Here is a 12,331-nt window from a genome sequence, read left to right on the forward strand (position 1 = left end):
CTAATGTTTTAGCATTGGTCTTTGGCAGTGACATGTCCATCAAGTTTTGGGTCTAGGGAATGCCATGATATTGGAGCCCAAACTTTCAATGATCCAGCCCGTTGATTCACGCATATAACAGTCTGAGTGCACTGAAAAAAAATGATTCATTGGATTTACTTTATTTTTTTTTTTTTTTTAAGTTAGTGGTTGTAAACAATTTATACTGTATGGGCTGAATTTCAACAAGCAAATTAAATGCTAAACAAATGCATTAAAACATTGATGATTAAGAAAGAAAGAAAGAAAGAAAGAAAGAAAGAAAGAAAGAAAGAAAGAAAGAAAGAAAGAAAGAAAGAAAGAAAGAAAGAAAGAAAGAAAGAAAGAAAGAAAGAAATATTTTGTAGGCATTCACTGATTATTGTGTGCACTGTATATATACTGTAGGCTACGGCATAAATTATCCAGAAGGTTTAAAAAAGGGATGTTTGTCAATTATCTTGCATGTGTTTTGCTGTGAATGCATGTGCACGAGTGTGTCCATGTCTGTGCATCTGCATATGTTTGTGTGATATCCCAGAGCGTGTGCAGATAGATAACTGTCTCTGAATGTGATCCAAAACTGGAATGAGCCACTCCACCGCAAGCATACAACACATCAGTGATAATTACACAGAATAGCTCACTGCCTCTTCAAACATGGCAGCCAATGCAATTTGGAAATGCTCCAACGAGGGCCATGGAAATTAAGCTGACAGGGAAGCCTTGATGAAGACACATCACTTGCAGGCTAATCACCGTCTTTCTCGAAAAAAGTCTTTGATTATTAGTTTAGAAGGAAACAACGGTTTACGTTTTCAGCACACCCTCTGTCAAGCCCTGATGTGAAAGCTGCAGACTCACGCTTGTCCACAAGATGGTGAAAAAGAGCTATACAAACTCTCGGGAACAGCACACTTTGTTTATCTTTTCAGGTGGTAATATCAGAGAAAGCCCGTCGGTAAGCATTTTATATTTATTCGCGTGGTAACATCATAGTCCCTTTTTATAGCTATGTATACAGAAATTAGTACAAAATGCTTCAAAGGAGCTTCATGTCAAAGGAATAGGCATATTTGTCTAAAAATCCTGTCATTTACTCACTCTTCCCTTGCTCTTCTGTTGAACGAGAAATTGTAAAGAATGAATCTGATAGCTATTTAGAATGAATCTGAGTGATTACCAGTGTTCAACTTTCTTCAGAATATCTGCTTTTGTATCCAACAGACAAAAAAATCATAAAGAAGCACATGGGCATTATTAAATTACGACATAGGCTAATTTTCATTTTACATTAACTATCATGATAAATGAAGACGATGATGTTGTTTGCTTTTGGAAAGCTACACAAGACTCTAATATTTTCTTTTTTTAATTAAACATAGTTTTAATACAGTAAAAGTGTTGTAGGCCGAAACGTGTGTTTTTGGCAGATTATAGACTAACCGTTTATACCATGGTTATTAACATGAAAACTATATGATATTTGTTGCCATGGTTTAAGTAGCTACAATCATTTTGTTTGTTTATTTTGTTTTGTCTGGAGTTAAATCATATTCATTTTTTTCTAAAAGGACCCTGCTGAGAAATCCAGCTTAAACCAGTCTAAGCCGGTTGGCTGGTTTTAGCTGGTCAACCATGCTTGTTTTAGAGGGGTTTTGGCCACTTCCAGGCTGGTTTACAGCCATTTCCAGCCTGGTCTTAGCTGGTCAGGCTGGGAGATGACCAGCTAAAACCAGCTTGACCAGCCTAGCCAAGCTGGGAGTCCAGCCAAAACCAGCTATATCCAGCTTAAACCAGGCTGATCAAGCTGGTTTTAGCTGGATTTGACTGGTCATTTTCCAGCCTGACCAGCTAAGACCAGGCTGGAAATGGCTGGAAACCAACCTGGAAGTGGCCAAAACCCCTCTAAAACCAGCCTAGTCGACCAGCTAAAACCAGCCAACCAGCCTAGGCTGGTTTAAGCTGGATTTTTCAGCAGGGGAAGTATGTGGTTTGAAATTGACAGTCGGCGTACATGTGTACTTCTGAATGACTGAAGGCAGATGGTGTAGTCACGGCATCTACCAGCAGGGGCTAACAGACCATGGCCAGACCAACCAGCCAGACTCTGAGCCTGACCCCTTGATTCCTTGAGTTGACTCATCTGTTAGTCATCATCAGATTAAAAACAAAACAGATAAACATCTTCTTTGGTGTTTGGAACAGTTTTAACAGCTCCTGCCACTAATGCTTGGAAACTTACTGTATAGTAGGCTAGTGGATTGAATTTGGTTGTTTTGGAAAAGGATATACGGTCTATTTATTTATATTCTATATGTAGTATTTAAACTGTTCATTTCTCTTTTCTTATTTTTACTTAATTAAAGCAATGGTTCAAATATGTTGCTTATGTGGCACAATAAATAATGTAAGGTCCATTTACTTTACAAGATAGCTTTAACATATTTTCAATAGAATCATTGATGGCCAAAAGGTTTGATTTTTGCTCTTGTGTGGCATGAAGTAGGCTATGTAAAGTTTAGTTTTATTTATGTTTCCTGCACTACTACAGGAGAACTTGAAGTTTGTTTCCTTCTGTTTAATCTGATCTCTAAGTATTAGAGGTTGAAGATATGAGTGAAACCAAGAGGGGGAAGTTTACACGCTAAAAGATAGTCTAGGCCTTTGTTAGCCACTACTTATTCACTGCTATGTCACTACTTACCTGTTTGTGTCCGCAATATAATGAACCACAAAAATATAGCCACAGCCCTGCTCGTCCAGTCAGTGTTCAGATTTCATTTGTGCTTTGTATTTATCACAGCAATATCCAGTATGACCTTGTCAGTTCTGTAGAAGCACTTAAAACATTTTCACAAAAACTATTTTCACGGCAGGTTCTTATGAAAATCATAATTGTATTAGTACATTTTTTTGAAGGGTGAGAGTGAGTTGATGATCCAGAGAGCCATTTATAAAGACAATTCGACAATTCTTCCTTCATGAACTGTTTAAAATATTCAGTTGTATTAATGATTTACTGACATTGAATAAATGCCACCTAATAGGTATTTTAACAATATAATCTTATTCGCCTCTGCCATTTAATATTTGTATGTTTAAGATAAATAAGTTAATTTAAATGAATTAATTTGAGAATTAATTATACACTAATTTAAACATAACACATTTATTACAACAAAACATATAAATTGCTTGCAGTAATGCTGAAGTTCTCTTTACCTTTGCTTTTTTCAATTAAAAAAGCATTTTTTTTAAATAACTGAATACAGAATAGTATTTTTAATACATCTCAAGTTAAACACAAATGTCAAATCCCAGTGTAACCCCTGCACTTACAGTTTCTTCACACTAGTAGATTGATTCTTATTAGTTTATTTCTATATATTTGAACACTTTATTTATTTATTCATATATTTCTTTATTATTTTGTTAGTTTGTTTTCCCAGTGAGGGGTTGTGGCTGGATGGGCATCCGCTGCTTAAAACATGTGCTGGATAAGTTGGTGGTTCATTCCACTGTGACGACCCCGGATTAATAAAGGGACTAAGCTGAAATAAAAATGAATGAATGAATGTTAGTTTGTTTCTTTGTTTGTTTCTAAGCATCAAGATAGAAAGTCACACAAATTTTTTTGTGCAATGCAAACATTCAGAAGAATCAATTTCTGAGATCAGAAATCACATTTGAAAACCTCAGCTTTCAGTGTTTCAGGTACACTTCGGAAAATTAGGTGAGTAAACATAAACTTTGATCAAATTTAACAAGTTCACTTGACCATGTTCATAAATAATCAATTCAATATGGTTGTTTTCCAGAGTTTGCATGACCTGAACCAAAGCCCACCTTTTTAGGCAGACTCAGCTTTGGTTTGACGTGTTCAAACTAAAAACAAATATTGATGCATACCCAAAATGGTGGTGTAAAAATGCCTTAAAATACACATGTTTGTTATTGGCTGTATTTAAATGTTTGTTGAACCTTTCTATTATAACAAAATAAATAAAATCTGCATAGTTCAAACGGTTTATTTGGATAACTAAAATGTTTCTTTTAAGAAACGTGAAAGTGGCGATTTCTGTTGTTATTTATTTTACTAATAATGTAATTAGCTGGCCAAAGTGAAGGTACAATTTTAAAGTCAACAGGATGCCTGAATGTGTTTTGTTACAGATGCTGTTTTTGTTTTAGTTACAAAAGCAGCATAAAAATTCTGCATATTCTGCTCCCCCCAAACTTCGTAATATCGCAAAGAAAAGAGAAATCTAAGATAGTGGATAAAAAAAAATGAAAACAAGAGAGATTATTTTCTTTGTTAGTGATATGGGAAGAGGGACAGGGAAAAAAAATCCAAATCACAATAAGGCGTGACTGGATATCTGGAAGCAGCGGTTTAATCAGATCCTCTGAATGGGATTAGGGCCTCTCTTAATCTGGACTAAAAGCGGGTCGCAAGGTGTGTACTCTGCCAAGTGAGGGGAAGTGGCTTTGGTGAAGCAATCAAGAGATGAAAAAGATAAAGGGATTAGATTTTTAACCTTGATAATCTCCCACTTTGCATTGCCACGTGAATGCACTTGTTTTTCTGTTCTGATATGTTTTGCCTTGTTCTCCAGAATCCCTTTCTCTTCAGCAGTGGGACTTATCATCATTAAGAAGGGTTAGGAACTTAACCAAGTCTAACGTCACACCAGGTGAAGAATCACTCGACTGTGATAATTATAACATTACTGTACATTGTACTACATCCAGACAGACAGTGTGCTTCTGAAGTCAAGGCACTTTTTATTGTTTTTTCCAGTACATCTTATGCAGCATTGCAGTTGTTTTTTAAATATGATTCTGTGTTTAATTCTCAATGGATTTTCATAATGATCATCTTTCAGGTCTGCTTCATCCTGAGAGTCAAACACTGAGAAAACAGACGTGGTGAAAGAGGTTTTAATTTTATTTCTGTGTTTGGCATGCATCTTTAATGAGTTTTTGTTTTGCATGGCTGTAAGTTTACGGTGAATGGATAAATGAACTGAAGTGCTATGCCCTCATTTCTTCCATACAGCAGATAAACAGATTTCTTTTGTCTCTCCGCTTCACTTGTGAGTTTAAAATTAAGGTCAAAATATATTTATATCGTTTACACATAAATTGTATCAATTATAATGCATAATATACACTATCAGTCAAAAGTTTGGGGTTGGTGAAAAGTATTGTCTTTCCACCAAAGCTGCAGAGTAACAAATGTAATATTGAAATGCACAGCAAAAAATGCTTTTCTTACTTAGATTTTTTCAATCATTTTAAAATTGTAGAGTAATATTTTTTTTTAAAACATAAATAATGTTTTGTTTTAAGAAATATTTCAAATTGAAGTGAAATTTACCTTAAAACAAGCAAAATGCTCTGCCAATTGGGTAAGCAAATAATTGTATGTCAAAAAGAAAAATAAGAAGGTTTTGCATATACCATTGATTTTTTTGCTTGTATAAGGTAAAACATACTCAATTTTACCATTATTTCTGAAATCAAGAATTGTTTTTGCTTGTCTAGAAAATGCTTCTTGACTTACTTCAGATATTTGCACTAGAAAGAAGACAAAAACCCTGAGTAAAGCAGGTCACACACCAGAAACGCCGCTCGGCGCCGCGACACGGCGCGCACATGACATTTTAAAGTATCACACACCAGACGCGCACATTCGAATGATATTTAACATGAAACTAATCAGATGGTGCTCTGTGGCGCGGCTGAAAAATGAACTGCGTCCTGAGCCGTGGACGGGCGCCGCCGACAGCCGCCGACTTGCGGCGCCGGTGTGTGTATCCTGATAGAAACCTATGTTTAGAATTCTAAAATGCGTGGCGCTGCGCGGCGGCGCTTTTGGTGTGCGACCTGCTTGAGAAAAGTATTTTTTTTGCAGTGTACACAATCAATCAAGGCATCATATTTATTTTGCTCAAATAAGCATAATCTAGAGGCCTTTGCCTGTCATATAAGCCACCTCTGATCAGGCACGTACACACAAAGGGCTCAACCTGTGCAATGCACATGCCCTTTTTAGTCTTGTATAGAAAGTGTCCTTCTAACAACAACAACAACCCACTAATCAAACCACTAATACTCTATTGATGAGGTCTCCTATTGTTCTCTTCAAAGCACAGCAGGAATGTTTATGCTCTGTATAAAAAAGACAACTACAAATATGAGCTAATGACAGTCATTTGCTGTGGAATGTACGAATCAAATTAGCTTTACATATTTAGACATAATCCAGAAAATGTGGGAGTGGACTTTATTCATTAATCATGCTTCAATTAAGACTTTGCCTGAAGCTGTATATAAAAAACAAAAGCCTGTTTGCATGACTGCCTCTATATCTAGAAAGCGGCTACCTCTTATTCCTACAGGAAAAAGCAGGTTGTGTGATTTTGTTTGCCCACTCATTTTGTTTGTATGTTTGACAAAAAAATATAAAATGGATGATCAACTTTAATGTTTGGCTAATTCAAATGCTCAAGATGAAGTTCTGACTCCTAAAAAAGAATAAATGGGCCAGCTTACGACAGAAGTCCTGGGAAAATGTTATAATGTGCCTGATAATAACACAAAAGAGAATGCAAATCGTTAAGATGGTGTGGGAAGGGGGTGGCTTTCAAATCTCAGTAAAAACTGAAAATCTCCCTGATTTCAACCTCTTCCCTCTAATAACAGGCTTAGAAAGTCTTCACTAATGGATATCTGAGCTGATCCCGTCCCTCTTTTATAAGGCATGGCGCTCCAACCAAATTACTCTCCCTCAGACAACAACCGAGTGACTCAGGGTTACAGAGGCTTTCAGAGCAATATCTCACTAGATTGCGCTGACTTTTTCAATATAGCGGCAAATAGAGCCCTTCAGCAAGAGCTTCCTCAAAATGTGGCATTAGTAAGCAGTGAGTCTTGAGAACATTTTCAGGAAATATTGTCATGTGAAGTCTGTAGTCTCGGGTCCTGTTTTCTACCGGGTCGTTCGCCTTCTTTTAGAACCTGAGAAATTGACTCTTTTTCTAAACCGAGTGAAGCAAGAGCAAACACAGATACAATTTCAGTCTGTTTTTGGTTATGAACACCAACTGATATTTAGCTTTCTACAGCAATAAAAACACATGAGAATATTACAGTCTGATGACTTTGTGATTTGTAACAAGGTCGTTTGCTTTAGAGTGAAAGGAAATATAAGAGTGTGGATTTGCATGGGTTGTTGTTGGACAGCATGACCCCCGCCCAGATTGAAGCTCCTGAACACGGTGTTTTGAATGACTGGGCCACTCAATTGGTTCTTAAGGCTAAAGATTATAACAAAGCTACCAGTGAAAGCATAAGCAGATAAACAGGGCAAACAGGATAAAAAAAATAAAAAAACAGAAATGGAATGAAGAGAATGATAGAAAGAGCTTTATTCAATCATCAGTCTAATCATCTCACTTCTTTTAAATCAGATAACTTATATCTGTTCAGTGCATGTTGCTCTTTATTGACAGCACTTGTGCCATATTGACATTTAGACTTACCAGCCCAATAACTATAGGTTTGACCCACGGTGCACCCCAAACTGCAAAAAGTCAAGAATTGTGTTCCATACATGACCTCCGTTGTCTGTTTTATTATTTTGACTGATAAGCCATCACAAATTGTGAAAATAACTGTTTATCAAAGGCTTTAAAGGTCCCATGAAGTACTTTAATTTGTGCATTTTTATTCAGTGTTCGATGTAATCTTATCTTAAACAGGAAGGGCAGGACATAGAGTAGTCCCTCACCCTTTTTATGAAACAACCAATAGTGTTCCATTTATATCAGCTGTTCATAGATATATACACTAGATATCGCAAAAGGACCCAGAGCATGCATCAATAGTGCCGCCACATTTGTACAGTGCTCCAAGGACAAAAGTCATTCAACCACACTAGTCTAGACTAAAGCCAATCTGAAGATGCTGGACTTTAGCATTGTGTACAGGTGTAGCAACAAGCAAACAAGGAAAACAAATCATAAAAAAGTGATAGCAGGAAAGCGCGTGTGTTTCAGGACACGTATTAGATTAAATTTAACAGGGAGGGAGAATAATATTTCCATGCACATGCGCAAACACAAACTTTGTCAGCAATGCCTGTATATATATGTGAGTGTGTGTGTATATACAGTATATGTATATGTCTGTGTGTGTGTGTGTGTGTGTGTGTGTGTATAGATGTATGTATGTATATATATCCTTCCAATAGACAACAACAGGGTGGGCGACATCTAATGTAAGTATCAATGTCAGCTGTTAAACTCAAGCTCATCAGGCTCAACACAGGCAAAGTTGATAATAGTAAATCTGAGTCTGATTCATTGTGTATCTGTTTTTAAATTTGTATATTGTCTGATTCATCATGTATCTGTTTTCAAATTTGTTTTATTTTGTTAAGCACTATTAAGCAGATGTGAGTTGGAGGTGGTTGGAACTAAACTGTGCAGAGTACGGCCCTCCAGGAATTAAGTTTGAGCTAATTTCTGTAGAGAGTTGTTGCAAACTGCCCATTTACCAATTTTTTCATCAGCAAGAGTGACTTGAAGGAGACCGAGTGTGTCAATTACTAGAGAGCATTTGATTGGTTAGAAAATTTCATCAGAAACTGAAGTATGGTGATGTAAAATAAATCACTGATTATTTTTTTGCTAGAAGTGTCCTAAATTTTTGAATGTTTACTTTTACTAAATATGAATTTTGTCTCTATTTTGCAGTACACCAAATTGTAGATTGCCTTAAGAATAAGTGCCATTCTATTCCTCTAACTGTCTGTTTTTTTTTTGTTGTTTTTTTTTTGTTTTTTTTATGTCGAATCAGCCCAATACAAACAACTTTAATGGCTCCATTATCCAGTAAGATAATAAAAGTCCCATAAAAGTGCTACTTTCACACTGCTACAATGATAGTGTGTTTTACAATGACATTTAAAAACCTTTAGAAGTTCAGCCCATAGAATCTGTATCTCTGGTGTGGTGGTTGGTTATAGTAGATAGGGATGATGATTAAGGACTTAAGCCTAGCTCACATTGTGTGATTTTTAATAATCCTATACGATTGTAGCTTGTCAGATTGTTCAAACATGATCCCCATGTCACAATGTAAGATCTTTATTGTCATATTAGAACACGTAAAACTCAAGGAAACTCATCCAGAGTTTGACGTCATCCTTCCGTAACAATAAGTACCCTTGTTCTCAATTGATACGACACAGCAAACATAAAAAAATAAAAAGATAAAAAAATTAATTTCACTCACAAAATGTCTTAATAAATCCAGGAAAAAGTTTGTTATAAAAAAGAAGTCACACTGCAGGAAAGTCTGAACCCAGCAAGCATTTTTTTTTTTTTTTTAAAGATGTCTAATAGATGTCTAAACACAATCGTCTTGGCTAAAACAAGGCTAAATTTGGGCTGTCAGTGAAAATCTAATAGGCGTCTAAAAATAGCCCAAAAATACACTAGTCATCAAATGAACAGAAATGAATGACTACACATTTAAAGTCTGTTTAATCTGTCTATTTGATGACTATAGTGTAGTTTTGGGCTATTCTTAGATGTCTTTTCTTAGATTTTCAATGACAGTTAAAATTTAACCTTGTCTTAGCCAAGACAACTATGTTTAGACATCTATTAGACATCTTTTAAAAACAAAAAATGCTTGCTGGGATCTGTCTATTTGACAACCTGTCTAGTTTTGGGCTATTCTTAGATGTCTATTATTTATTCTCTGACAGCCCAATTTTAGCCTTGTTTTAGCCAAGCTGTCTACATTTAGATGTCTATTAGACGTCTATTAAACACAAAATCATTTGCTGGGAAATCTTCTGACACTGCCACTACTTTATCAGCAGAAAAATTTGATTGGACCAGCCATTAAGCGATCGTTTAGGAATTCCTAAATTTGTCTAAGACGACCTACTTGTGGATGAAATTGCGGACTGTGCACAGAGCTTAGGGATGTATTCACAACAGGAGTATGACAGCTCTTGCACTTATAGTTAAAAAAAATAATCAACCTTGTGTCCCATATGCTGACCAGTTCTGACCAGTTGAAACCGAGAAAGACAGTCAGGCAGCGTAATACAGAGAGTAGACCAAAGCACGTCAAATGATCGGTATTTAAAAGGGTAAAAAAAAAAAAAAAATATATATATATATATATATATATATATATATATATATATATATATATATATATATATATATATATATATATATATATTACAGGTGTAATGGTCACAAAAATCACGGTTCGATACGATACAGTGGTGTCGAGGTTCGGTAAATTTTCGATACAGCAAAAAATAGTCAGCGGATTTCTCCGGTTTTAATTTTCTGGTTTCTGCTTAGCAGCAAATAAAACAAATCCTTCTTTATACCCAAAAACAAAAAGCTTCCTATAAAAAATAAATGTAATTATGTAGTGGTTAAACAAATAAAAATAAAAGAACTATTTCGTTTTTAAATGGAATTTCAATCAATTTTAAGTATTTATTTTTATTTTCAGATAGATGAGTGTGTACCTTTTCTTCAGACAGCACATATCTACTTGATCTGACTGTCCCTTTTTGGATCTGAAAGCAGGAATTATCTGACTGAAATTGGCTTGCGAAGGAATAATGTTACAGAGCTCTATTACATTTAACATTTCTTAAAACCTGAAATTTCCACTACCAATTAAGATCTAACAGGACTCGAAATGAACCTCTTTTTCTTAGTAGCACCAGTGCTCTTAACTTCAAAAATGTAGGCGCACCAGACAAAATTTAGCTGCAACCATCAAAAATGATGAGCACCGTTACTAAAGTTTTATATTGACAGATTCTATTATATATTAACATTCTAATCACAATTAACAAATAAACAAAAATCTGCATGTGCACCCGGCCCTGCGCACACTGATTGACGTGATTGAGATGAACTGAATTAACAATAATCACTGTGCTGTTCTCACGGGTGTTGTCTGATATTGCATAGATGATATTATAACTTATAACTTATTATTTGCATACGTCATCCTAGCAGTAAGGGTCTTTTCGTTAGCTGCGATATCAGTTTCATCTCAGTGAATGCATGCGATGGTAAACCGGGTATCATTTTCAGAACTGTGCTTAAAATGTGTAGATGAGACAAACAATGTTACCTGAAAACTCCGTCCTATCGGCTTTATGGTGAATGCTTAGTCATAGCGGACTTTAACCACTGGAATTCTTTTATCCACTCTTTGAAAAGTGTAAATGCTGTATTGACATTCAGCACATGATCACTAATCAGATGTGTCATTAGTTGTAATCACATCTGATGCTTGTATTTGTCCCAGCTCCATGTCCACAACTTTACGCATTGGGTTAAATTAGGCTTTACAGTCTTTGTTTAGTCCTTTACTTCCACTGTATCTGTTTAGCTGAGGGAACAGAACCAACCCTGTGATGTCAGACACAACGACAGGCACCCTTGCATTAAAAGCTATAGTAAAACATGCAGTTTTTTGCTTAATTGAGTTTGTTTATATATTTCAATTAAAGTGGAATTCAATTTACAGAATAATGTAAACTTGACTGAGTGCTTCATTTCCCCTTTAAGCCTAGAACCAAGTTCAGGGGCACATCACAATATGGAAGACATCTTTTGCTAACTTTGTTTCATTTTGACTTTACAGAAAAAGAGGGACACGACTAAATGCATTAGAGTTGCTGTCAACAGCTTAACTTGTATTGAACTCGTGATATTCCTTTATTACAAATCAAATTCATTCTTGTAAGCGCAATGAACCCCTGCAGAAATGCAGTACCTCTTTCGATCTGACACTTCTGTGAGAATATTTCTGTAAAAACACATAGAATGAAATTATTATTGCTGAGTATACGGAATTCAAGGTGCAAAAAAAGCCCAGACATAGCTTAAAGTCACCAGTGAACTGGAATTACGTTTCTCTTCTGGCTAAGGAATGCTTCATTCAGCCTTAGGTCAATCCACTTCCTCCAATTGAAACAGTAGCTACATCCCCATTACCCCCCTAACCTTGAGCTTCCTGTTGACAGAATGGAAGTCCCATGGATTCATCACAGCTGGCCAGCCGAACGTTTGTTTCTTCTCTGGCCGAGATGATTATACTTAGGAGAGTTTTAGAAATGAGTCTCTGTGTGAGAGCTGGCTAAAAAAAACAGCAACACCTTAACAAAGATGTGTTATAGGGGAGAGAAAAAGAAGAAAAGATCACAGTCCTAATTGTTTTTATCACTGTCCCCAATTACCTGCCAAGA

General features: G+C 35.9%; 1 long non-coding RNA gene across 1 annotated transcript; it reads left to right on the plus strand.

The window, feature by feature from the left end:
• Nucleotides 1–929: 929 nt before the first annotated feature.
• LOC147843149 (uncharacterized) lies at nt 930–9,281 on the plus strand. Its single transcript, XR_015496127.1, has 4 exons — nt 930–979; nt 4,638–4,715; nt 4,908–5,630; nt 5,920–9,281. It is a non-coding gene; the product is annotated as an uncharacterized LOC147843149 (long non-coding RNA).
• Nucleotides 9,282–12,331: the final 3,050 nt, after the last annotated feature.

This window comes from Danio rerio, chromosome 7 (genome assembly GCF_052040795.2).
Source record: "Danio rerio strain M-AB ecotype USA chromosome 7, GRCz13ab, whole genome shotgun sequence".
NCBI lineage: Eukaryota > Metazoa > Chordata > Actinopteri > Cypriniformes > Danionidae > Danio > Danio rerio.